A 27376-nucleotide genomic window follows, 5' to 3' on the forward strand; every position below is an offset into this window, starting at 1 on the left:
TGTTTTAAAAAAGGTTACTACAGCTTAGTATTAGTAAACGTTATACAGTAACCTCTCGCATCTTTACGCACTCGTGACGTTACGCGCTCTCGTTTTAGTTACGCATTTTAATAATCTAAAACAGTGGTCGGCACGGTGTACACTGGTGCACACTAGTGTACACGAAATTTATTTTGGGGTGCACGAAACTTTTAGGGTACACGAAAGTCATTTAGGGGTGCACAGAATTTTGAGATTACATTATTATATTTATTTAGTTTAAGCGACATACTTAAATATTTAAGTTAAATCTAGCCCTGGTGTTTAGTTTAGCTTTTAATTTATTGGCCATTTTACTCTCATGATCTATTTTGGTATTGAAAATCACATAACATTCTTTATATCAACATTGAGGAAGCAGTTTGCATCTGAAAGAATAGAGAGAAAACTCGAAGATCTTGTGAAATCAGTTGGCTGATGTGGAGGAAGCTTTCATCCAGCTAAGATCATGAATATATTAAAAGGTTAGTATTTTTCTTTTTACTTACAGTATTAGTAGATTACAGTATTTTGCTTAGTGAAGAAAGTTTCTTTTATAAATTATTAATACTACCTACTTTAAAAACTAAACAATAATTCCTTTAAAAATATTCACATGATAATTATAATATTTTTATACTTAAAGGAAAATTAAAGAATTTATGTTCAATAAAAATACTTAAAAAAGATAAAAACAGTTAAAGTATATTAAAAAAAATTTCTAAATAGATTCATAAAAGTAGTAATGAACAAGTTTTAAGTAACAGATTTAAGTTTTGAATAACACAAGTTAAGTAAATATCATACCTTTGAATTTATTTTATTAATTAATTAATTAACCTATCCATAATTGAATAGTACATATAAAGTTTAAAAGAAAATATAGGCTAAATTGACATTGAGTTGCCACACACTGAGGATAGTTTAAATTTTATAAAAGTTTTTGAAAATCTCAAGATGGCTAGAACTTTTCTTTTTTTTTCTTAAACTCAGGCTAGCTAGGTATGCTTTTTATTAAACTACTTGTTACTTAGTTTATTGACTTTAAAAGTTAAAAAATTTATTCTCTTAATTATTTTATTTACTAGCTATTTTGATCTGTTGGTTTAACAAAATATGTTGTATCTGTTGTATGATTCAAGGTTGCCACACACTCAGCCTAAATGTTTTTTTTTATTAGAAATAAAGTCTTATTAAGCATGTTATTTTTCTTGCAAAAGTTAGTCTAGTTTTGGACTTGTGTAGAATCTTTGAATGTATGTATGATTTTTATTTTTGAAATATAAAAAATTTATTTAGTCATTTATCAAAATATTAATTTAAGTATACTGCTACTTTTGAGCTTTGGTTTTCTCTTTTCTTTATTAAACTAAAAATGACCAAGGCTAGTTTTATTGTAACTATTACAGAGTCCTACACTTAGTGCAACTCAGGACAGTATAAATATTTTACAATTCTCAGGATAATTTGTTTTTTGAATCTTGTTCCAATATTTTCTATTTCATTAAATGAAATTTCTTTGTTGTAGTTTCAAATTTTTTTTTTTTAATTCCAATTTTGATGAATAACCTGAGTTGTTTTTTAAACTTTATTTATATTGAATATTTATATATGATGTTTTATAAAAATTTCAAAGTTTAAGAGTCAGGATAATTTTTTAACTCAAAGAGTAACAACAGTGCTAATACTTGATCTTAAATTTATGAATTATACTAAGCAGTAATTTAATAATTTTGTTAGAAGAGTTATAGTATGTGTTTTTAAGATGTAAATCTTTCTTTATGCCTACCAAAAATTTAAAAAAAGACTAAACAATTTTGTTTAGAATTTAAAAATAACTTATAGTTTTATATTAAAAACCAAAAATTTATTATTTGTGAAATGTTAAGCTATTTTTTTTTCTGTTTTAGTTGTGCTTATTTGAAAATAGTTTTTTTTTAAATGTTTTAAAATGATGTACAGTTCCTCAGTTGTTTTACTTAATTTGAATATTTTGAAAGAAAACTTACTGTTAATTGATATCTTTTTCAGTATTTTTATTATGTAAATGCAAAAATATAGACAGTTTAAAGGTATTATGATACTTTATCAAAACTCAGACTAGTAAGGATTTAAAAAAATACCCATTTTAGGTTAGAATGCTTTTCCTGAGCTTGGGCTTGGTTTTGATTTTTGATTAACAACCCTTTTTACCTTAAAACTATAGTTTAAAAATGTATGTTTGTTATAAATTTGATATTTCATGTTATCAAAAAGTTTGCCACACAATCAGAATAATCCTGGATGATTTAAAAATTTTGAAAATCTCAGTATGACATAAGATAACTTAGAAAATTTTGAATTTGTTTTTTAAACCCAGGCTGACTCAAGATAGTTTTTTTTATCTCAGTATAGTTTTAAGATTTCAGGCATTTTTTTCCTACATTTTGAATGAGATATAGTTAATATAGTCCCATTAAATTATTTTGTAACTTTTAGTATTTTTTGCTGAAGATATATGTTTTTCTTGCCTTTGAAAATAAAAAAATGAAAAAAACTTAGATGACTACAGTTCAGTTTAAAGTCATTCAGGACAGTCTTGATCTGTCAAATCAGTTTTAACCCAAAGGATTACAATCCTGTCAAGCTTATTCAACAGTATCTACTTTAAATGTTTGACATAATAAAAAATGTTTTTTGTTTCAAAGAGAAGCAACTCTGGTCTTAATATAATTAAATTCTTTACTTAGCGAATTATTGATTGTCTTTTTGAGTTTTTTCTTGCATTTTACAACTTTTACTTACTATAACTCTGACTTTAAATATAACTCTTATTAAACTAAGCTAAAAAAAATATAACACAAAAATAATTTTAAATATTTACAGTAAGGTATCAAATTTACTGTATAATACTTATCTTAAACCAAATGTTTTACTTGAGATGATTATTTATATTTTTTATAGATATAAAAAGTTTTGTAAGTTAAATCATCACAATTTTTTTAAAGCTATAAAGTTTTTTTTTAATAATGATTAAACTAGATTAGAAGTCAGTAATGACATTAGTTTTTTGATAAAATTTTCACACACTCAAACTACTTTGGATAACTCTTATGCTATTTTAAAGGTTGGAAAACTTTGGCAAAGTAACTTTTTAAAAGATACTTATGCTGAGACATTATACCTCAATTGAAGAACTTACTTGACAAGTTAAACCACAACCCAGTAGCAGTTCCAATAAACAGCTCATTATGGTAAGATAGTTTTAGAATAATAGGTCTCTTGGTATTTTAGTCTCTTATATTACACTAAAAAAAATTAAAAGTCAATTCTACTAATATTGATTAAAGTGTAAAATTTTACAAAAATGATTTATTCATTTTTATAGGTGCTTAATAACTCTTGAGAAAAATCTAATTATTAATATGTAAATTTAATTAATTTTCATTAATTTACTTGTTTTTTTTTGAAATCATAAACACTTTATTTAGTTTAAAAAATTACTTGTTTTTATTAGTAACAGCTTTGTTTTGCTTTTTTTTTGAACATTGTAATTTTATTTTCTTTATGTTATAGCTCATTTTTATTCTTACTTATTTTAATAAGTTGAATAGTAGAGTCCAAATTCTTAAACATACTTTTTAAAATTTAAATATTTATAATTTTTTTTTTTAAGACATGTAAAAGATTAAATTATTGATAAATTTTAAACTTAAAAACATTTCATGTTAAAACTTTACCTTTTAACGTAAAGTTCAATATAGATTTTATGTGTGTATGATGTTAGATACTATTATATAATTTTTTTTTTATTGATATTTTTGTTCATAAAAAATAGTTGATGTTTTAAATTTTAATAGTCTCATTTTAAAAAGTTTTTGTTTTAGAGTTTGATTTTAACTGTTAAGTTTTTTTATAATTTTTTAGCTCATTATAAATTTGATTAAAGTTGGGTATGCAACTCGATGACCGAGAGGTCTTTTTGTGTATCCAGGTCCTTCATCCAAAAATAATTTTTGAGCAATTTTTTCAATAAACCTCATTAAGACCTGAATTATTACTAAGCATTAACTTTAAAACCTTAATTTTAGGTTTGATCAGATTCGTGCAAGCAACAAGACCAACACATACAGTTCCAGATCAACAAAACGGATTTAGCTAGGATAATATTTTCATGTCTTTTTTGTCGTTACTTTTTGGTGTAATTTTTGTTTCCTTAATTTTTTCGTGGCAATACATCTGTTAAACACATATAGTAATCGATTATTAAAAAATCATTAAGTAGAGTTAACTAAATAATTAAATTTACCATGCAATAAAAAGTACCAAGACTGCTGATTGTTAATTGGGATTGTGGCAATGTATTAAATTAATCTAGTTAGTATTTTAGACCTGGGTGATACAAGTAAAATATTGTTGTAAAAATTAGATCACCGATATAAGTTTATTAAAATGGATAGGGTAAAGTGAACAATTTTAAGTTATCTTGTAAAAATTAATTGGGTGTTCCCGAATTATTAGTAAAAAAATCGATTTAAAGTATTTACATATTCTTCAACACTAGCGGCGCTAAAAAATGGAAATTGGGGTGCACCAAATTTTAATTTTGTGATTTAGGGTTCACGGATTCAAATTGGCGTGCCGACCACTGGTCTAGAGGTATGGTTTCCGTTTAGGCTGGGTGAGGTCCCGATTTCAAATCCCGGACAGAAACACAATTTTGTTAATGCTAGTTATATTGGTTAGTAAGCCAATCTACTACATATTTTTACTACTGAATATTATCTACTTACTTTAGAGACAACGATTTGTATTTTTAAACTTAAGTCTTTCTTTTTTTTACTTATCATACTTTTAAGAACTATCTTTAATAAATTTTTATAACTAAAAACATACAACAATATACTTTTTAAATGACATGGTTTTCAAATAATTCTAAACAACAGTGCACCTAAATTCTATTATTTTCTGTAAATATTATGAATCGGTTTAATTTTCTAATATTATTTCTTAAAATAGTTTTCGAAGTTAGTAGCAGGATATTAAGTTGCACTTGATTACTGTTTAGATTTGGTTGGAAGTTTTGAGCTAAAAAATCATTCAAGCGTTAAGAGAAAGCTCGCAAGGTCAAGTTTTATACTGATGCAAGTTTAATACACTTGACAAAGGGAGAAAATAAAGTGCATAACAGAAACCCTGAAGCAACATTGAGTTATGGAATGTTTTATATAAGCTGATACAACAGATAGACGGGGAGATTCTAGCCACAGCCTGCTGCAGTAAACGTGATAATGAAGAATAGACATTTATATTGTTTTCTTGTCTTATATAAAGTGTTTTTTGATTAGTATTATTTTTATAAGTATTTCTTATTTACATTCTAAGTAGTTAAATCGTATTTTGTTTCATACATTCTTAAAGTATATTCTTGCTAGATTAAATCTTGTGTAAAGGTTTTGACCACATTTAAAGTGTTTTCTAAATTTGATGTTCTTTATATATTTGTTAGTGTTTGCAATTGTTCTTTATATAAAATATGTTAACTCATGTCATGCCTAGTTTTGTATAGAGTAGCCTAAGTATTATTGGTATCATTATTTAGTATAAGTTAAGTTTAATATTAAAGGTACCTACATCTGGAGGTTACAAGTTTTAATAAAATTTAAACACTTTCGATAAGCTTTTAGCAATATATGTTTACAGCATGACTTGGATAGAGTAAAACACTATTGTAAAAACATAACAACTTGAACTAATTTATTTTTAAGATTTAAACAAATTACGAAATTTATGAATGTAGAAACAAAAAAAACAATAGATTTTTAAGTTTAATTAAAAACTTACACAACTAGTAGCTAAAACTAAAGAAATTTGGAATTTGAAGTTGATTGTATACTGTTCTATACGGGAACGGATCTAAATTGCACAAAGATAAAATTGCACGAGATTACTAAACTGCACGAAGACAAATTTGCACGAGGGGAAAAATTGCACGAGAGAACAAAATTGCACGAAGACGATTTTGCACCAAGGGTTAATTTTTCATGAGTTAAATTTTTGCACGAAAGATAAAAAAATACAGAAAAAATAAAAATGAAAGCTATCGACCAAGGGTAAGGGTTAGGGGTAACAGTTATAATAAAAAAAAAAAAAGAAATAAAAAAAAAAGTTTAAAATAATAATAATAACTTACCGACCGAGGGTAAGGGTTAGGGGTAACAGTAATAGTAAAATGTTAATAAATAAGAAAAATAAAATTAATAAATAAATTACAAAAAAAAAAGATTAACCCGTGCAAAATTGTCTGCTCGTGCTAAAGTGTCTTCGTGCAAAAGTATCTTCGTGCAATTTTATCTTCGTGGAATTTTATCCCCTCGTGCAAAAGTATCTTCATGCAAAAGTATCTTCGTGCAATTGTGTGCACTCGTGCAATTTTGTCCCCTCGTGCAATTTTGTACGCTCGTGAAATTTAGACAGCTACCCGTTTTATACATATAAACAAATCTAATATCATGTTAAATTTAAACTTCATTACACCTATACGTTAGTAAAAATAAAGTAAAAGTTATTAAGAAATTTGAAATTTGGAAGTGATTACTACGTTTAATAACATACAAAAATAAAAGTTGTTAAGCAAAAAACATGAACGTTTTGATTAGTTAAGTTTATGTTTTATATATTTAGCAATAGTTATAATCATATAACAAGCTCATGTAGTAGTATTTAAAACTAAAACTTGTAGTTGCTTTGAAAGTTATGCAATAAAAGATTTTTATTTTAGTAATATTTTAATTTTGTTTTCAAGAGCGCATAACAGGTAACTTAAATACGCTACTAAATTAACACTTTAAACTAAAAGTAAACAAAAGACAATGATTTATGGTTTAAGCAAGCGAAATAAGGTTTTTGTATAACAATGCAATTAAAAAACTAAAGTCATTTGTATTAATTTAAAAACAAACTAGTGTAAGGTGACAGTGTAGTACTAATTTGATATATTAAATTTGGTAAAAGTTATAATAAGACAATTCCAAAAATAGTGTTATGACTTGGTGTTTTTTTGTAAAAAATGTAATACTATTTATTTTCTTAATTTAGGTGATTATAACAGCTAAATGCCATGTAAAATGCTATAATTTATCTCTAAAATAATGATAAATAGAGAAGCAATTAAAACAAAGGTTAAATAAAGTTTCTATGTTAGTTTATAGTTTTATTTTAGAAGTTAGTAACAGCACTACTTTATAGTTGTTTAAAAACTAGGTTATAGTAAAGTAAGCTTACCATTAATTAAAGAATATTAATCATTTTTAAACTATTATTAATAGCCCAGCAATTTTAACCATTACAAAAACTTTGAGTTTTAGTTTTAATAGATAATGTTAAATCAATAAAATTGTTGTATAGTTTTGTATTTCCAATTCTAATTTTGTGTAATAGTTTTTAAGAATGATTAATGTTGCATAATAAAATATCAGAAAATAATTAAACAAATAAAAACAAGGGCCCGTCCGGGATTTGAACCCGGGACCTCCCGCACCCTAAGCGGAAATCATACCCCTAGACCAACGGGCCACGTGCTGATCAACAACAAATGCTGATTATATATTTTAACAACATTGTATCTGATGCATACGTTGTTCTTATTTCTTAGTAGCAAAGCCTTAGCTTATAAATAGCGTTATAACAAATGATAATACAAGCTTAAAAGTTTTATAAGCTTTACGAATTTATTATGGATTATTGCATACTCTTTTGTAGACTAAACTAGCTAGAGTAGTAGTATTATGTTTAAGTATGTTTGATAATATGTAGTTTTTTGTTAAGTATTTATTAATTACAGTCAAATAAATTTAGATTTTTATAAAACTCTTATCATAGAAAATTGTTTTACTTTTGATGATTCTTTTTCATTAATTAAAATAAAACTTTGTAGCTATGTATGGTACAAGATTTTTCATGATTATAAAGAACTAATTGAAGTTTTAGATGATAATTTTAGTCTAAATTAGACAAACACTGAAACTTGTTTATTAAACACTAATTGGTTTTTAACCCTTTTTACAAATTAAAAACTAATTCTATTTAAGTATATATGTTTCTAACTTGATAGCATTTAGAGCTTAGAGCTAGTAAAAGAGTTAATGACTAATTTAAGTAAAAAGTTTTTGTAAATATGAAAAATAGTATGTAAATAAGTTTAAAATTACGCTTTTAATATTTACTAATATTATCTATGTGTTTTCAGTTTAAAAAACTAACAATTTTTTTTAGCTTTCTTTTGTTCAATTTGATTATATTTTTATACTTTTTATTTTGATTTACTAATCATATACACTCTTTTACAAGTTTTAGTTTGGAAATTATTCTCAAAATTGAATCAAAATATTTAGTGAATACTAAAAAATATATTCAATTTGTATTTAAACTGAATTGAATGGGTGTAACAAACGGTTAGTTCAATTATACAATTTATTTTTGTCTGAATGCTATTTAATAATTATTCAAGTTTTTTAATACTTAAAAGTAGTCAAAAAAATTTAAAATCGAAAATATCCCAAAATATATTGATATATGTTATTAAGACCAACATATATTTTTTAAACATATTAATGTTATAAATTTAAATAATCCGTCAAACATTTATTTGAATGTACTATTTTTAAAGTTTGTTTTGCTTTTACTTGTATGCATCGAAAATAAATTAGTAAATGTTAATTATATTTTAACGAAAGACAATTTATTTGACAATTTTATATGCATATTTATTTTATAAATTAAATATAATACTCGTCTTTATCTAGAAAAAAACATTAAGCTTCTATAACTACAGTTTTTAAAATAAGTATAAAGTTTAAACGATATTTTAAAAATTGTGCTCATTGTGCACAAAATAGTATAATATAAGTAATCAAATCATATTGCTTAGAAAACTAGTTAAACAATCTCAAAGAAGGATACTGTTTAATTTTGAGCGCATTATATAATTAGTTTTGTATATTACTTATAGATTTTATTTTTTAGAAGTTTATAGGTTTAATATTATCTTTTTTATACATACCATTACATCACTTCACATGTGTGATAGCAATTCAAATTCAGCCAATTGAAACCGAGTAACTTAAAAGGTTTATATACGCGCGGTATAGGTTACCAACAAGTGTTTCCGTAGTGTAGCGGTTATCACGTTCGCCTAACACGCGAAAGGTCCCCGGTTCGAGCCCGGGCGGAAACATATTTTGTTTTTGAGTTTTGTTAGAATAGACATTTTGATTAATGTAACATTTTTCATAATTTACTGGTGTGCTGAAACAAGGTGTTTATTGCAGCTTTGACAAAATTGTATTAAATTTTTTAAGTGAATTATAACTTGGTATGTTGTGTAAAATTTTAAAAAAATGTTGAAGGACTATAATGTTCTAGATATATAATAATATTGAGGACAGTGAAACAGCTGTAAAACTTATTTGATTTTAAAAAAGTAAATCCATACGTTTATATGGACTTAATGAAACAATTTCTTAATATTTTTTTTTAAAAACAATATCTTAAATACTTTTGTTGTTATAGGGACAATTTTTTTTTTAAATACCACCTCAAGCATGTTAAAATTTTAATAAACATAGACTATTATTTAGTAAATAAAGTTGTTATAACATAACTTTTTGATGTTACATTACTTAATGTTACATTAAATTAGATAAAGCTAAAATAAATATTATGAAAGTTGTAATTATTAAGTTTAAAACATAAATCTTATAAATTTTAATACATTTAATTATACGCACATGTAACCAGAAAAGTTTAATAAAGTTTTCATTTAATTTCATCAATCAAAATTTTGGTAAGTAAATGCAGTTGTAACAAATGTACTTTATAAAGCCTAAGTTTTGGTTTGACGACGTGAGCCTGGCTAGCTCAGTAGGTAGAGGGTTGCACTGTTAATACAACGGTCAGGGGTTCAAGTCCACTGTCAGGCTTCTTTTAAATTATTAATTTTTAATCTGTTTTGTTACATGTTTCGTTCAAGTTGAGTTTTATAGTCTATATCATATATTGTTTTTTAGTAAAATTACAAAATCTAAACATTTTAAATATGAACAAGTTTATAAAGGGTGAAAGTAGTTTTGACCAAAATAAGATACAAACAATAAATTATTTAAAACTATGCATTTACATTTTTGTTGTTGTGTATAATAAAAAGTATAAATAAGAAAAATTTGAAAACTGCTTAAAGCATATTTGTATATTTTGTTAACTAAAAATTACTTGTTTGATTAAAAGTGATCTGCTTTTGTGGTTTTACCTTAAACGGTTTAAAGAATAACTTATAAAACCTAATAGCTTAATTAGCTTAAAAATGTTAAACTATCATCTTGTAAAAATTAACTTAAAGTATACTTAAACTATTCAGCGAATCAAATCAAGTTTTGTTTACATGTAAAGATACAATCTATTTTATACAATATTTACAATTTTAGCTAATAATATTTTCAATAGGTTAAATATTCTTGTCTAATTTAAGCACTTCTTAATTTAACGAAAATATCATAGGACAGAAAGTTTTTATGATAAAAATACAAGCAACTCAAACTTTAAGCTAAATCATACAATAAAATTATTTGCCTTTTTCGTCGCTTAAACTGTTTAATCGTTGGTTTAAATCTAAATAAGCTGCTTTATTACAATACTGATAGTTTTTATTTTTGAATAACTTTATCATTTATCCTCTAACTTTAACAAAAAGTCAGATATTTGTTATTACGTGTAAACACTTAAACTCAATCATTTAATACAAACAAATACAAATACATTACTTCACAAAAGTACAACTAAGCAAAAAAGTTATAGACAGTTTATATACAACCAAAATTTAATACAATAAACTTTTCATTCAGTTTTACGAGTACCTCTTTTATATGACGTAATGATTATTTTTGAACTAAAATGGATAAATTGTAAAGATTAGAGGAAATATATTTAACTTATTAACGGAATTGTACTAAATTCACTAACTGGTTTTATTAAGCAAAAATATTAAGTTAGACTAGCAATACGTTTAGCAGCTTAACAACTAAATATAGTGGTGAATTTATGTTTTCGGAACACACAAAACTGAAATAAAGTTCTTAAAAAACTTAAAATGAAGAAAAAATTAAGCTTAGTTAAAAAGCATAAACTAAATATTTGCAATCATTTCTGTGTTAGGTACAAATAGAGATAGTTGTAACTTTACAGTTGAATATAGGCTTAATTTGTAAATCGTCAGTAAGACGGGGTGGCCGAGTGGTTAAGGCGATGGACTGCTAATCCATTGTGCTCTACACGCGTGGGTTCGAATCCCATCTCCGTCGTCTTTTTTGCTTACTCTATTTGATATGTGTTGTATAGAGATTGTTTTTTGTTCAAAACACTAAAGAGTTCATCAATCTCTTTCTCATCTTTTCGTAACATAAAACAGTCGTCAACATATTTGAAGTCAAAACACAAAACAGTCGTCAATTATAAAGCTCGTGAATATATTAGACAAAGTTGGCCCTAATGGCCATAACTTATCTATCGTGTTGGGAATACATTTGAGATTTAAATGTAAAATATAAATTGCACACCACTATTTGATAACTTTAAAACCTTCAGAAATTGTTTTTACTTATACTAGGTTTAAGATACTGAGAGCCTAAATACAATTATTTAAAAATACGGAAAGAAAACATGTAATAGTTAAGTTACTACGTAAAGTATTGTAGGAATGATTTTATGCTTATAACATTACTTCCAAAAAGTTTTAGTTATAAACAAAACTCAAAAAAGAATCCAGTATATATATTTATTTATAAATAATAATGTGATAAATTAAACTTAAACACTTTCCACAGAACCCACTAGATTTCAGATCGTACTAGCTTAAGATAAAAAATTATTTTTTGGTTTTTATGAAACGTATGTTTTGGTTTATTAAAAATATACTTTTATTGATAAACTATTATATTTATGTATATGATTAATAAATTACACAGTACTCTTTCTTTATTAAACAAACGCATGTTTCTGTGTGTTAGTTTAAACTTCTAGTACTGTGTAAATATGTTTTTATATATTCCAGTGAACTTTCTTCGCATCTCTATTAGCGATTAACTTAAAATTTTAAACAACTATACATTTATATACAAATCTTAATCTCTTTTACGTTCGAACATGTTTAAAAATTTTAAATATTTTAAGTTATTTTTATCCTCATAAAATGTCTAATTGACTCTACTAATATTATACTTAATTATAAATGGCCAATGCTTTTGTTTTTATTTTCAAAATAGCAATTGAGTGTATTTAAAAACGTATAATATACTCGTTTTAAAAATTTAGTGATAATTAGTTGAAATAGTAATAATGTTTAAAAAAATATTTATATTTGTATCTATCTGATAAAATAGTATTTCAAATTAAGAGAGATGTGATTTACCAAGTGTTGATTTATGACTAAGAAAGGCAATCTTATCTAAAACAAAAGTAGTATTACATTAAATAATTTACTAGAGTCTCTGAGTAGTTTAATGAGCTGTTAATAAGTATATTTGAATATAATAAACAGGTGCTGTTTTCAAAAAAGAATTAGTACATAGTTATAAATAAAATAATAATAATAATGAACGACAGAGATGAGATTTAACAAATGTTATCCAAAGTTAATACAGTAAATGTTTAAGTATAAAAAAATACTGTTCTAAACTACAAACTAATCCAAGCACCCATCAGCAAATATTCTTAGCAACCTAGTTTACTTAAGACAAACATATTTGCTTCGTGACGTAATAAAATGTTTGACTTACTATTTATAATATCAATTTATTCTGTTCAGTCGAGTGGCCGAGTGGTCCAGTTATTTCGATGGCATGGGTTCGAATCCCGTCTCTGCCACTTTTTTTTTTTAATTCAGAGCTCATTTTTACCTAAATGCTGATTAAGTATAAGTTTTAACATCAAATAACGTTAACTTAATCAAAAATTATATAAATTTTATTATTTAACTTTAATTTTGATTTGAAATCAACAATGTATGTTAAACACATGTACAAGAGGTAATAAATTAAATAAATATCCGTCTCAGCCAGTACTTTTACTAAAAGCAGCTGTAGGGTAAATTAATTTCAACATGTTTGTGCAAGTTTAAGCTAAAAGTATAGTTCATTTTTTATACTGTGTTGTGTTTTATATTGGTATAGGTGTTAAATTTCACACTAAACAATTAAAACTTGTTATACTTAAATGCTATTCTAAGTACATAAAATAAATTACTGTGACATTAGTCCCTAATTTGACTTCAAGCTAATTTGTTCAAAAAACGACTTTCTTAATGTTCAATTCAGCATAAGACGTAATCATTTTTAATTTCTATTTCAAGTGTTTTAAATAGTTGTAGTTACACATTTCTTGAACTATATAGTTACAATTAATGTTTAAAAAATAATGTAGGTTTAAAAACTAAAAATTCATAAACATGTTTTGCTAATCACGAACAACTTTTATTGTATTTTATTGATTGAAAAACTTGTAGTGATTGTATCATTATAAATTGAAAAAGCGTCAAAAATAAAATTTGATTTTCTGGTTTTGTAGAACTGTAAACTTTCATCATTGTTTAAAAGTATAACTTTATTTGTTTAAATTTATATAATAGAAAATAAATTCAATGTTGTATTTTAAGACCTGCTTATATAATAGTTAACAGACCGCATTTATTACAAATAGTATAAAAAACAAAAGGTAATAAAAGTGTCTTTGTTGAACAATAATAGTCGAATGTTTTAATACTAAAGTTTGACTTAACTCTTTATAGTTTATAAAAACCAATATAAATTAAAACCATTTCTAATTAATGTTTAAATGTAAGTTATAAAACTTATTTCTTATAAAATTACTTCAAAAAAAAAAACGTTTTATCAAATTAATTGGACTAAGTTGTAGTACTATGCACGAAGAAGTTTTTGCACAAAGGGTCACTTTTGCACGAGGGGTCACTTGGTAAGGGTTAAAGGTAACATTGATAGTAAAAATAAATTAAAAAAAAAAAAAAAATAACAAAAAAAAAAAAACTACAGAAAAAAAAACCTAAAAAAAGGTAAAAATTAGTAACCGAGGGTAAGGGTTAGAGGTAGCACTGATAAAAAAATATCTAATAAATTTGTTAGTACAAAAAAAACAAGAAAAAAAAACAGAACGAAAAAAGAAAAAAATAATTATCGATTGAGGGTAAGGTTAAGGGGCAACATAGTTGTTCCTGCTTGTATTTTTCCTGCTCAAGTTGTATTGCTCGAATGAACTTGTACAGAATTTTTTTAAGAACTTTTTTAGATAGAAATTTGTTTAAAGTTAACGTTTAATTCATCTTTTTAATTTGTTATTGTGTTTAATTTCATGTATTTAAGGTACGAACAATTGTATAAAAAAAAAATATAAAACCGTTTAAAAACCAATTTCTAATTTTCGATTAAAACAAAAGGTTCCTTTATCGGAAATCGAACCCGGGCCGCCTGGGTAAAAGCAAGGAATCCTAAGCACTAGACCACGTCGGACTATGTTATCAGACGTTACTTTGCATATATAAACATATAAGTAAGCGTTATGACGTAACTATTAAAGCACGTTTTAATATTTAAAATTTATTACTTAAAAATTTAGTGCTATATGTATATACTTCAAGCTATTTGATGCTGTTAAGTTTTAAAAATTATATTAACACTTTAGCAATTACACCGCTTAACGTATTACCAAATACTTAATTATATTGCTCTGTAGTTTTATAATCCATTTACTACTGTAAAGCTAGTATATTTTAAAGCTAATAATAATTTTTATATTTATAATGTTTAGTTTCAATTAATTATTATTTAAAATCATTCTTTAAAAGTATATAATGATGTTTTTCGTCTAAATTAGAACATATAAGTATAAGTTACAACTAATAAAAATTATTATTACTTAAAAGATGCATCTCTGCCAGGGTTCGAACCCAGAACTTCTGAATTCTAAGATCAGCGCGTTATCGATTACTGTATTTTGAATATATAAACTTAAAATGGTAATTCAAGTCTTACTTTGCACTAATGCTTAATAATTATTACTTTTTTACCAATTGTATTATAGATAGCGGTTTGTAAACGCAGTAACTAATATATCATAGTTTAAAGATACTAAGGATATTAATATGAAAGTTTGAGCTAAACAACTAATTAAATAATGTTAACTATACAAAATAGTTTTAAACACTACTATTGTGTAAAACATTTTAGAGTATAAAACAGAAATTGTGACTTGTGTTATTCTTGTTGCTACGCAAGAATATTACAAGTTTCAATTTCTGTTCTTGCGTAGCAACAAGAATATTACAAATTACACTTTTCTTAAATTTTTGCTAACGGAAAATTACTGTAAAAAACGAAAGAACCATTCTTTTTGGAAGTTCTTTTATTTTTTATAGCCTAATATTCTAAATTATTACCCCACTATAACAAGTAAAAACAAATTTTTGTAAAACAGTTCAGACTTATATTTAAATATTACTTTAAGCAATCAATAACTTTAAATTAAATATTTTTTTGGTAAGTTGAAAGCTTTGTTGTAAATAAACTATAAGAAAATTACTTATATCCTTCTTAAATTTAAAAACAACAAGCAAAACTGTATTAAGCGGGAATCGGACCCGGGCCTCCCGCGTGGCTGAAAGAGTTCCACCACTGAACCAACAAGGGTTGAAAAAATTACAACATGTAGCATTTATAAACTTACTTAAATGAATTAACTTTCTGCTTGTACATTATGATAACGTTTATTTAAACTGAAAAGTCTTTGTTTGTAAATGTGATAACTACAACCTTTTAGTCATAAGAATGATTAATTTGACTAAATACTTAAAATAAGTTATAGTTTTCAAAGTAGTGAACTAAAGTTTAAATGATACCAGGTTTAGTTTTAATAATAAACTCCTTAAACACATCTACATAACAATTTTTAAACATTTAAATCAAAACTTTTTAAATAAACTATATTTAATAAATAGTACATTTAAAGCCCAAAACAGTTAAAACACCAAGGTAAAAAAGTCTTTAATTTCAAAAAACGCAAAGAATTACAGTATTATGAAACTAGTTAAGAATGAAAATAATGTCATTTTCAATAGTTATATATGTTATCCTGTGTAATTTAAAAAAGTGCCACCAGAGAGGTTTGAACTCCCGACCCCTGCTTGACGAGAGCAGTGCTCTACCACTGAGCTATAGCGACTTGCAATGAAATCAGTTTATTGCGTTTATAAACCTCACATGCACAAGACAAGCTGAGTAAACACCTAATAAGCACACCGCTATTCCAACCAGAAAAAAATTTATAATGTTAATTTTTTTTTTGTTAAAGCGTCTTAACTTAAAAGTTCAGAATAAACTTAAACAGATTTGTAGTAGAAGCTGAGTTTTTTAAGTTATAGTAAATTTCAAGCAGAAGTGTTACTGTTACAATTATTAATTTCTTTATACTACCATTGTATTAGGTTATCTGACTTAACACTGTTTTTGTTTAAAATAAAAAAATTCTGCCTTAAAAATATATTATTTAGTGATAAAACTGCTCTTTTATGGCTAATACATAACTGGCAAAACACTTACAAAAATATTTAAATTTTATACGACCTTAAATTGTATAATATTACCAAAAGGCCTCAAAGGGCATCTAATGTTTTTTTCTTAAATGTAGATAATTAACAAATGTTTAAAAAAAAAGTTCAATATGTTGAATGACGAAAAAGCTTTATAACTGGTTTAAAAATCTAATAACAATTCAGTTGTTTGGGAAGTTTTTAGAAACACTTATAGACCAATTTACTAGCTTAGCTATTTTATTTCTAAGTTAGTTTTCTCTTCACATAGTTTATTTTAAACTGATTTTATACACTGATTACGAAATTGGATTATAGATCTGTTGATTAAAATTTCATGCAGTTTTTTAAGTTGTATATAAAACTTACTTTAAATATAAGTAACAGGAACTTTTATTTTCTCATTTCAGAACATACTATTAATCATTTTATATTATTTACACTAAGTTGCATAGTAGTGTGACTATATACATACTTGAAAGTAGTTTTTTGTACATTGATTACTTTGTTAAACAGTTGGTATAGAAAAGTGTTTTTTGAATCACCTATTTTTGCATGCAAAGTTTTAAGCATGCTTAAATTAAAGTAAAGGCTTATTCTAAAACTTGCACACTAATGCACAGAGTTAGGGTTTTATATTAAGATAGTATTTAGCTATCAAAAAAATATATAACCATAGATAATTTTTTGTGTTAGTAAAACCTCTTAAAAAACTCTAACTTATGACTTGTTATTTCTGTCATCAAAATAAGTTAAAGGATGCATGAAATGAACAAACTTATTTTTTTGTACTACAATTGTAATATTAAGAATATAGTTGAAACTTATGAATGGACTTACAAAAATGTATTATTGATATTACTGCTTAAATTCCCATCAAAGCCTAAGTGAAATGATATTTAATTTTTGCTTTAAAAACTCTATCGTTTTAGATTAAATAACTTTGTGGTTTTGAAAAATGCGATGTTATTTTTCTGTTATTTTACTTAGAGTTTATACTTTCAAAAGTACTATTTTTTCTTGAACTCAACTCAAACTCAGTAAATACTAATTGCTGAAGTTTTTTAAAGTAGATTCCTTGTTTAGCTTATATATTATAAAATGCTTATTTAAACACCACTTTTTTAAAACTCCTCTAAATACTTCTGAAGTTTTTCATGGATATGACTTATGAGCAGACTTAAGCTGTTTATATTTTGTCAAGTTTAAAGTTGACTGTTTAAATTAAACAACTTTTTGATAACCTAAAAAATCATTTTTTTCCTTAAGCAACCTGTTTTTACTTTTCAGTTTAATTTAAGATTTAAATCTATCTATTCAACAAATAGGGTATCTAATATAAAATATTTGTAGCTTTGAGTATATGTAACATATTATATTTGCTAGATATAGAAATACAACAAATACTTATAAATGTTTATATATATATTTTTTATCCTTAATACTGTTTAAATGCACTTTAAAAACTCTAAATAAAACATTACGTTGATGCTTAATAGAAATAAAATTTTGATCAACTTCTGCATATTTGCAAATTTTAAGTAAACTTAAGATTTTTTCTATAACTTCAATAAAAGTGAAGGTAAAACTTAATAACTTTTGAAAATAAGTATAATAGTTGTTCATAAAATACTCTTACTTAAACTTCATACAACTAAAAAACTTAATTTATTAAAATTAATAGAGAAACATAGTAATTAAAACATCAAAACACAACAAAAAATGATAAGGATTTAATGTGTTTTCCTCAAAGACGTAGTCGCGCAGTGTTGATCATGACGTAACAATCAAAACTTCCAGCTTTATAAACTGAAAATTTGCAAGTATTGATGTGTGGCCGGTTAGCTCAGTTGGTTAGAGCGTCGTGCTAATAACGCGAATGTCGCGGGTTCGATCCCCGTACTGGCCACATCAAATCCTCGTTAGTATAGTGGTGAGTATTCCCGCCTATCACGCGGGCGACCGGGGTTCGATTCCCCGACGGGGAGCATTTTTATTTTGCTAAGTTTAGTTAACATTAATCATGACGTTACTGTCATAGATTTTGTGTAAGTAAATTAATTAACACTAATAATTTATACACAAATTTATAAATAGAACAAAATTAATAAAAATTTGTTTTGAAGTTTAACCAATGTAGTTTTTCTTATTAACTATTCTAAATTAAAACTTTTATAGTTTTTTCAGCTATGTTTAAGTAATAGTTAAGTTATTTCGTACATCTTATTTTTACACATGTATATCTTTGCTACAGTTTGAAAAAATAACAAATTTACTATATGCTTTTAACATGTAACTAATATTTTAATAAGAAAATAAACTTAATTTATTTTAAAAGAATTAATATTAAGCTTTCTGAATTTATAAAAGTTAAGTTTACTTACGTATTTATAAAAACAAATGGTTTTTTTGTTATAATAGTTCAAACGGATTATCATCGAAACCTTTGTCAAGTTATAATCAAACTTTTAACCATGGCTGAAAAAACTATAAAAGTTTTGTTCTAAAATAGTTAATAAGAAAAACTACATTGGTTAAACTTCAAAACTAGTTTTTATTAAATTTATTCTATTTATAAATGTCTGTATAGATTATATTAAAAAACTTTCTTTCTGATCGCTTAATTAGTCAAAGTAAAATACGTTAAAAAGTTTTTGATTTTTATCATCAATTAAGTGCTAAAAAAAAACAAGTAATTTTAAAACCGGAAATTATTTTGTGCTAAAAGTGTTATTTTTCTTTTTTATTTAATATTTTTACTTGAAGAGTATAAATATTTTTACATTTGAATAGATAAATAACCCATTGTATAATTTTGAAATAATTTTTAAGGAGTGAATTCTAATAGATTTGAACGTAACTTATATAAATGAAAATATAAAGATATCTATCAAAATCGTACTATTGATATAAAGTAATAGTAGTATTATTACTACAATTCCTAATTCAAAGATTACTAACAATGTTGTAATAACAGTAATTTGTAACAGCTTAAATACTAAAAGATAAATCTGAAGTGTTTTTTCTATTGTTGCAACACTAGTTTCAATAACTACGTCACAAAATTTGAATTATTACGTCACGATGTATGACGGTTTTATTTAAAATTGCTACAATTTCAATATCGGCGTGAGCCTGGCTAGCTCAGTCGGTAGAGCGTTGGACTTTTAATCCAACGGTCAGGGGTTCAAGTCCCCTGTCAGGCTCCTATTTGTACAAATTTTTAGGAAATTATTTAATTATATCATCTCAATTTTTAAAAAAATAGTTATGTTTGCCTATGCATTGTTTATTTTAAAAATTAATCATTTTTCTTCTACTTACGAAGAACATATTTTGTTGAATATATTTACGAGTAAATTAACATTGAAATAATTTTATTTATTGTTGGATATAAGAACTGAATAACAAAACTAAAACATAACTAAATAACATTTAAATAACAAATTTTTGAAAAGCTTAGTCTTTTGTAACCACAAACTATATATATATTTAAAAAAAACTATTTACTTGGTTTCTTAATATGATTTGTTTTGTATTGAAAACTGTTTAGCTATATAAACTATAAAAGTATATTACAAACGTGAGCTGCGATGGCCGAGTGGTTAAGGCGTTGGACTCGAAACCCAATGGGCATTGCCCGCGCAGGTTCAAATCCTGCTCGCAGCGTTTTATTTTATTCTGGAATAGCTGTAGTATATAAATTATTTAAATATAAAAGTCACCTTTTTAATTGATAAAACATGTACAGATTTTATCATTTCTACTTTTAGTATTTTAAAGTAAGATGACTTTTCACTTAACTTAAATACAAACTAGATCTAATAAAAGTAAAAAAAAATTTAGATAATTTTTTTTTAATCACGATGACCTACAAAAATTTTTTTCTACAAAATGTGACTTTTTCTTTTAAACATGTTTTTTCTTATAAAAACTACCGGTTTAAACACATAAACTGCTTAGTTTTTATTAAAACAATCGCCTTTAAAGTAATTTAATGTTTTAAAGTTGTACGTAAACTACGTAACCAAAGTGTTGTTTATTCAAAGGTTTAATAATTTCTTAATGTATTCTATTAAAAACAAAATTTTAAGTTTTTGAGTATTCTAATATTTTTAACTTTATTTCTAACAAAAAACTAAATAATTCAAAAAAATCATTAAGCTAAAATAAAATAACTATAAATATTTACAGTTGTTGTAGTCTAAATGTTCTAAGATTTTAGAGAATAAAAAAAAAAAATTTCCGATTTTTAGAACTTAGAAGCGAACTTATAGTTATTTTTTATTTTTGAAAAATTATTTTATATATAATATTTTAAACTTCATCATCGCAATTAATTCTGTAAAGTTTAAAGAACTCGGTTTCGTGCTTATGCACTCATCAACTTCAAAACAAGATCAAAACAAAGCACAAAACAAAACACAGATTTTTGTACTAAATATTTGTAATGTACAATGTTCAATTCTTACGTCATATTGTTTTTGTTTTTTTTAAACTTTTGCATCTTTGTTTACCAAAGTGCTTTTCATTTTAAATTTCAACTGGCTGAAGATTGAAGAAAATTTTTTTTGTCTTTATGAAACATATGTTCCAGTGTTTTTTAAAATCGTACATTTTAATAAATTATTTAAAAGCCCTTGAAGTGGGCTCAGTAGAAGGTGTTCAAGTTTGAATAATAACCTTAATATATATTAAAGATTTTATGGTCGAAAGTGCTCGACAAATTAAATTGGAGCTAAATATTTACCTAATTGTATAAAAACTATAATTTATACAGCTGTTTCACACATGAAGTGTAAAATTTTATGTGCTCCTCAGTAAGCTACAGTTCATTAAGCTTAAAACATTTTTTTTAAAATAACCTTTCTAAACTTTCCTAAAAAGCATAAATTAACAAATACAGCGTATTATTTCAAATTCAGCTAATCGTACAACAAACTGCACCATTACTACGTCGCAATTATTGTAAAAATTTTCAAAATCTAAATTTCTGTTTACTATTATAATAAACTGTAGCTTACTGAGGAGCACATGAAATTTTACATTTCATGTGTGAAACAGCTGTATAAATTATAGTTTTTATATTATAGTTTTAAATTTATATATATGTAGAAAATAAGGTGAGTGTACAAAATCAACCAGTTTCTACAGAGCCCACGTGAAGGGCTTTTATATAATTTATTAATATAATAAGATTTTAAAAAATATTAGTACATATGTTTCATAAAAGCAAGAAAAATTGTCTTTAATCTTCTGCTAGTTTGAATTCAAAATAAAAAGTGTTTTGGTGAATAGAGATGCAAAAGTTATACAAAAAACAATATGACGTAAAAATTGAAAATTGTACATTACAAATATTCGGTGCAAAAATTGACCTTGCATCTAATTAAACAAACAACTAAATTTCACAAAAACCACATTCAAGCGACCATAAAAAACAATATCTTTTAGAGTTTTTATGGTCGCTTAACTGTAGTTTTTGTGAACTTTAGCTGTTTTTTTAGTAAGATAGAAGATCCATTTTTGCACCAAATACTTGTAATGTTAAAAATAAAGTTAATAAGTATGTGTTTTGTTATGTGCTTTATTTTGATCTTGTTTTGAAGTTGATAAGTGCATAAGCACAAAACCGAGTTCTTCAATTTTTACATTTTGAAATAAACATTTTTATTAAAAAAACCCTTAAGGTGGGCTCCGTGTGAAAGTTTTAATTTATTAAGTTAATCAACTTATTTATATATATATATAAATATATATATATAATAGCGGGCAAATTCGGAGGCATTTATTGCTCAAAATTTTTTTAAACTTTTCTTTCTATATTTTTTTCAAAGGCGTTCGACGAAAGTCGGATGCCTTTTGTTTTATCCAAAATTTTATGCTTTATTTTTTCGAAGGCGTTCGACGAAAGTCGAATGCCTTTTTTTTTACCAAAATTTTATGCTATGTTTTTTAAAAGGCGTTTGACGAAAGTCGGATGCCTTTTTTTTTACCTAAAATTTTATGCTATTTTTTTTATTAATATAATACAATATAATATACATATATATAATTTATTGAAATGACGATTTTAAAAACACTGGAACATTTGTTTCATAAAGACAAAAACGATTGTCTTTAATCTTCAGCCAGTTTGAATTTAAAATAAAAAGCACATTGGTAAACAAAGATGCAAAAGTTTACAAAAAAACAAAAACAATATGACGTTAAAATTGAACATTGTACATTACAAATATTCAGTACAAAAATTGATCTACCATCCAACTAATCAAACAACTAAAATTGACGAAAACAACAGTTAATTTGCTATAAAATACTTCAAAATTTGTTTTATTTTAATAGGAGCTTTTTCATATGTCGACAAGACGATATGAATTCACTCCTCTTATTTAAAATACCTTCCTTTTTTAACGCATACATAACGGATATAAGCAAGTTTTATATAATTAATTTACAACAACGCTTTCAATTTATCAAATTAATAATTTGTTAGTAATGATTGGTTGCTTAAGTAATAATGGGATCAAAGTCTGACAGATTTATAAAATATTATTTTAAATGGTAATAGTAGAATTTAAAATATATTTGTATAATTTATATCATTAAGTAATTTGCTTAGATCATACTTTTAAATTAATATTGTTAATATCGTGTAAGGCGTTTGTTTTGGTTAGTGTGTTTATTAATTGCCATCTATAAACAAAAATAGTTAAGTGTGCTAATTATAAAGAATTAGTGCAGAGTTAGACTTGGACTTACATTTTACGTTTATATACTCAATATTCTCTAACTGTTCAAAATATAGGTTTAATCGTTTGCTAACAAAAAATATAATATAAATAAAAACAAATTATACAGTAATCTTCCTTTATTGTACCAACATATGTTTCTGTGTGTTAAGGAATCAACACACTTCAACTGGGTTCTGTAAAAAATAATTACTGTAATGAAAGAATAGAAGCATAGAATAAAGTTGGTGCATACATGTTTATCATTAAAATAAAATAATTTCTACAGATAATAGTTAATAATAGGTAAAATACTTAATATTAAATCCGACTGTTATAAAACTATATAATATTTGTAAATATTAAGTCTAAAACAAGTAAAGTAAACTAAAATAAACAACAAAATAACAAATCATAATACAAACAAAGCACTCACGTTAATCGAAAAAATAACTGATACACTCAATATTCACATTGCAATCAGTTGTCTCCGTAGCGCAATGGATAGCCCGCTGGACCTCTGATCATAATGTTCCGGCGGAAATGCATTTTTTACTTATTAAGTACTTTAAATAGTTTTATTAATTGCTTAACTTATACCTACATTTTCTACGTTAGACGAAAATCATAACTTTACAATTACTTAAAAAAATAATAGAGAAATCAATTCGAATTGAACACTATAAATAAGCAAATTACTTATTCTTAGCTTTAAATACTATTAGTTTCACTGTAGTAAACGGATTATCAAAAAACAAAGCATATTCAAATAGAATTAAGTAGTTTGATAATACGTTTAGCGGTATAACTTCTAAATACTCTAATAAATATTTTGAAGTAAAAACTATTCTGTCATATAAATATTCTGTTATTAAGTTATTATAGCTTATCAATAAAATTATTTCTAAAACTTTTACCTGTATCTAAACTACTTGTTTTTATAGATTGGATAATACAGCCTTCTTTCCATAGGACAGTTTTCGTCCTTATAAGAAACATATATATAAGTTTATAAGCTTCAAAAAAAGCTATCATCAATAAAAGTTTTCAGTGACCAAGCATTTTTTGTAGTTTTTGTCTTAATAGTTTACTTGGTTTCCATGTGTTAAATATATTTTATATTTATTTTCGAGTAAAATGTTTTAAAAAAGGTTACTACAGCTTAGTATTAGTAAACGTTATACAGTAACCTCTCGCATCTTTACGCACTCGTGACGTTACGCGCTCTCGTTTTAGTTACGCATTTTAATAATCTAAAAGATTCAAAATTTAATATTGAACTATTTAGACTTGTTGTATATTTTTAATTTAAAATATGTTTTTAAATGCTAACTCACCTCTCTATATCTTTAGACTTTGTAAACTTATGTTCCTTAACTAACTGATAAACATTTAGTTATACCTCAGTATATCAGAAATTACGTTAAAAATAAGAGATTAAATTAAAATTCTAAAATATTTTCTTAAATTTTATACATTTTAGTTCAAAAGAAGAAATCCGTTACAGCACAAAATGCATATTATTGTAAAAGGCTATAGAAACAAATTTAACCACACCATTTTTTAACTGTTAACAACTGCCTCATTATTAATTGAATTAGGTAAGTAGAATAGAATACAAATGTTAAGTATCAAATAAGTCACATATCAATAAAGACAAAGATAAATTCTACTTATTATTAAAATTAGTAAAAAAAATTTACAAGTATTATTATTTTATATAAATTTAAATCCTTTTTTTAGTATATGTAGAGTTTTATCTTTTGTTTTTATATTTACAAATGAAGTAAACAAATTGTTAAAAGTGAAAAAGTCCCCAGTCTGCTTTTAACTAGAAGCAATATCAAAAAACAGCCATTGTAGTAAGTATATTTCATACCTCCCGTATCTTTACGATCTCTCCTATCTTTACGCATTTTTTCTGTGGACACAATGTGCGTAAATAAGCGAGAGTTTACTCTATATGAAAATAATTTTCATTTAAAAACAGAAAGTTTTCTCAATTTATTTTGATTAATAGTAATAAAAAAATAAGTTGGTATAGTTCAAATATAACTATAAAATCTAAATATTTGTAAAAAAGCTTTAAAACTTATTGTTGTAATAGAAATAGAATTAAAGAAATTTCACTAAAACACTTTGAATAGTACTTTGATAAGAAGTTTGATCGCACAACTTACTTTAATTAAAAAAACTTTAATGTGAAATCACGACGAATTTACAACTTTGTAAAAAAAACAAGTTGAGATATTTGATAGGTTTTGCAAAGAAAATTATACCTTAATGATATACTAAACAAATGAATGTTTTTTTTTGTTTAAGGTTGAAAATTTTTTTTTATATAATCTCATGCTAGATTGAAATTTAATATTCCGATACATGCAAAAAATCTCAAATAGATACTTCCCTGTTTTTAGTTCAGTGCGATTTAGGTCTACTGTACTATAATTAAAATTAAAAACGTTTTAACTATAAGGGTTCTTGTTATTTGAAAAACTAAGAGAGCGAGGCACCACCGGTATTCGAACTTGTGGTTTCCTGTTTTTTAAATTGGCGCTTTAAACAATTAAGCCATAGCGCCAAATATTTAATTTGAAATATTCTGATAAATAAACGCATAAGTTAATTATGACGTCACTATGATATTGTAATTTTTTCTCGCTTACATTACAACGCATTGACCATATTATTTATATGACTGAATTAAATTGTTTCTGAAAATATTATTTAATTGCTTTTTGATTTTGTTATTTGATAGTTTTTAATGATGAAATAACGTTTTAAGTCCGGCTTAACCTACTTTACTTAAACTGCACTTTTTAAAATTAAACTGTAGTCTTTCTGTGACTTAAATGAAAGTTTATTTTATTAAAGTTAGAATTAATCTTTATATTTTAACTTTAAATCATTGACAAACATAGTTAAAAATTGTAAAAGTTTAAAATATGCATCATACTTTTCGTAACCTATAAAACTAAAAAGTACTTTTGCAGTTTTTTATGTTACTTTAAAAATTGGAAAGTGTTTATATTTTACATAAAGTTTTATGTTGTTTGTTTTCATTCAAAAGGTTAATAATTATAGTTTCATAATTTATTTTTCTTTTATAGTAAAATTTTTTATTTTTTAATTAGTTTGATAAATATCGAAATTTACTAGATTTCTTTACAACAAAAAGACGACAAAAATAGAAATTCGAAACCAAAGTTAAAGAAATATGCTTATAAGGATGTTAGTTTAATCTAGTTTTTCAAATATTTATACTAAAAATATATTGTAAATTTTTTAAATTTTAAATTTTTTAATTCCACCAAAACGCTAAGTTATAGGCGAATGTTTAAACAGGTTTTCAATCTTGAAATAATTACTTAATATTATTCAAAATCTTCAAAATAAAGTGATTTATAAAAAGTCAGATTATAAGCGAAATACTACTACTATTTTAATTTTTTTCAGTTGAACCATATTTACTATTTTGAACCATAAAAGTTTTTGAGTTATCTATCCAAAAAAAAATCTCCACTAGCTTTGATTTTTTTTGAATGGTTTCCAAAAACACTATAGTATCTTTAGATATAACTTTTACATAACTGTAGAATATACACTGTTTACCATAAAATGACAGTTTATTATATGAAAAAAACATGTAGTTTTATTAAATTTAAAACTAGTGCTTACAACTGATTATGTTAGTTGTTTTAAGGTTTATAAGCTGAAAGTAATTAAAAATTGCTAAATTAAAGTGGATAAATTTTATATTAAGTATTTTGTACTTTAATTGTTAAATACATTTTAATTAGATGATATCAATTACGTTTTACAGCTAATTGTTAAAGTTACTACGTGTGAATTCGTGTTAATTATTATTCCGTTTATTCTCAATTAAAAATTTAATAAATAGGAAGAAAAATTTATTACGACTTCAAACTAAACACTTTACTATTAAACTTAAAGTACTTACTTTAAAAAAGTTTAGCGACCGTTGATAATTGTGACATGTTTA

General features: G+C 24.8%; 1 long non-coding RNA gene and 8 other non-coding genes across 9 annotated transcripts; 7 read left to right on the top strand and 2 right to left on the bottom strand.

The window, feature by feature from the left end:
• Positions 1-367: 367 nt before the first annotated feature.
• LOC145830065 (uncharacterized) lies at positions 368-4248 on the top strand. The gene is made up of 3 exons (XR_014369611.1): positions 368-503; positions 3125-3251; positions 4089-4248. It is a non-coding gene; the product is annotated as an uncharacterized LOC145830065 (long non-coding RNA).
• Positions 4249-7500: 3252 nt separating this feature from the next.
• Positions 7501-7572, bottom strand: Trnap-agg (transfer RNA proline (anticodon AGG)). Its single transcript has one exon. It is a non-coding gene; the product is annotated as a tRNA-Pro (tRNA).
• A 1587-nt stretch (positions 7573-9159) lies between these two features.
• Positions 9160-9232, top strand: Trnav-aac (transfer RNA valine (anticodon AAC)). The gene has a single exon. It is a non-coding gene; the product is annotated as a tRNA-Val (tRNA).
• A 2037-nt stretch (positions 9233-11269) lies between these two features.
• Positions 11270-11351, top strand: Trnas-gcu (transfer RNA serine (anticodon GCU)). Its single transcript has one exon. It is a non-coding gene; the product is annotated as a tRNA-Ser (tRNA).
• Positions 11352-16203: 4852 nt separating this feature from the next.
• Positions 16204-16275, bottom strand: Trnat-cgu (transfer RNA threonine (anticodon CGU)). Its single transcript has one exon. It is a non-coding gene; the product is annotated as a tRNA-Thr (tRNA).
• Positions 16276-18477: 2202 nt separating this feature from the next.
• Positions 18478-18551, top strand: Trnai-aau (transfer RNA isoleucine (anticodon AAU)). Its single transcript has one exon. It is a non-coding gene; the product is annotated as a tRNA-Ile (tRNA).
• A 7-nt stretch (positions 18552-18558) lies between these two features.
• Trnad-auc (transfer RNA aspartic acid (anticodon AUC)) lies at positions 18559-18630 on the top strand. Its single transcript has one exon. It is a non-coding gene; the product is annotated as a tRNA-Asp (tRNA).
• A 1145-nt stretch (positions 18631-19775) lies between these two features.
• On the top strand, positions 19776-19848 carry Trnak-uuu (transfer RNA lysine (anticodon UUU)). Its single transcript has one exon. It is a non-coding gene; the product is annotated as a tRNA-Lys (tRNA).
• Positions 19849-20229: 381 nt separating this feature from the next.
• Positions 20230-20311, top strand: Trnas-cga (transfer RNA serine (anticodon CGA)). The gene has a single exon. It is a non-coding gene; the product is annotated as a tRNA-Ser (tRNA).
• Positions 20312-27376: the final 7065 nt, after the last annotated feature.

The sequence above is a fragment of the Thalia democratica genome, chromosome 2, assembly GCF_965202585.1.
Source record: "Thalia democratica chromosome 2, ktThaDemo2.hap1.1, whole genome shotgun sequence".
Taxonomy (NCBI): domain Eukaryota; kingdom Metazoa; phylum Chordata; class Thaliacea; order Salpida; family Salpidae; genus Thalia; species Thalia democratica.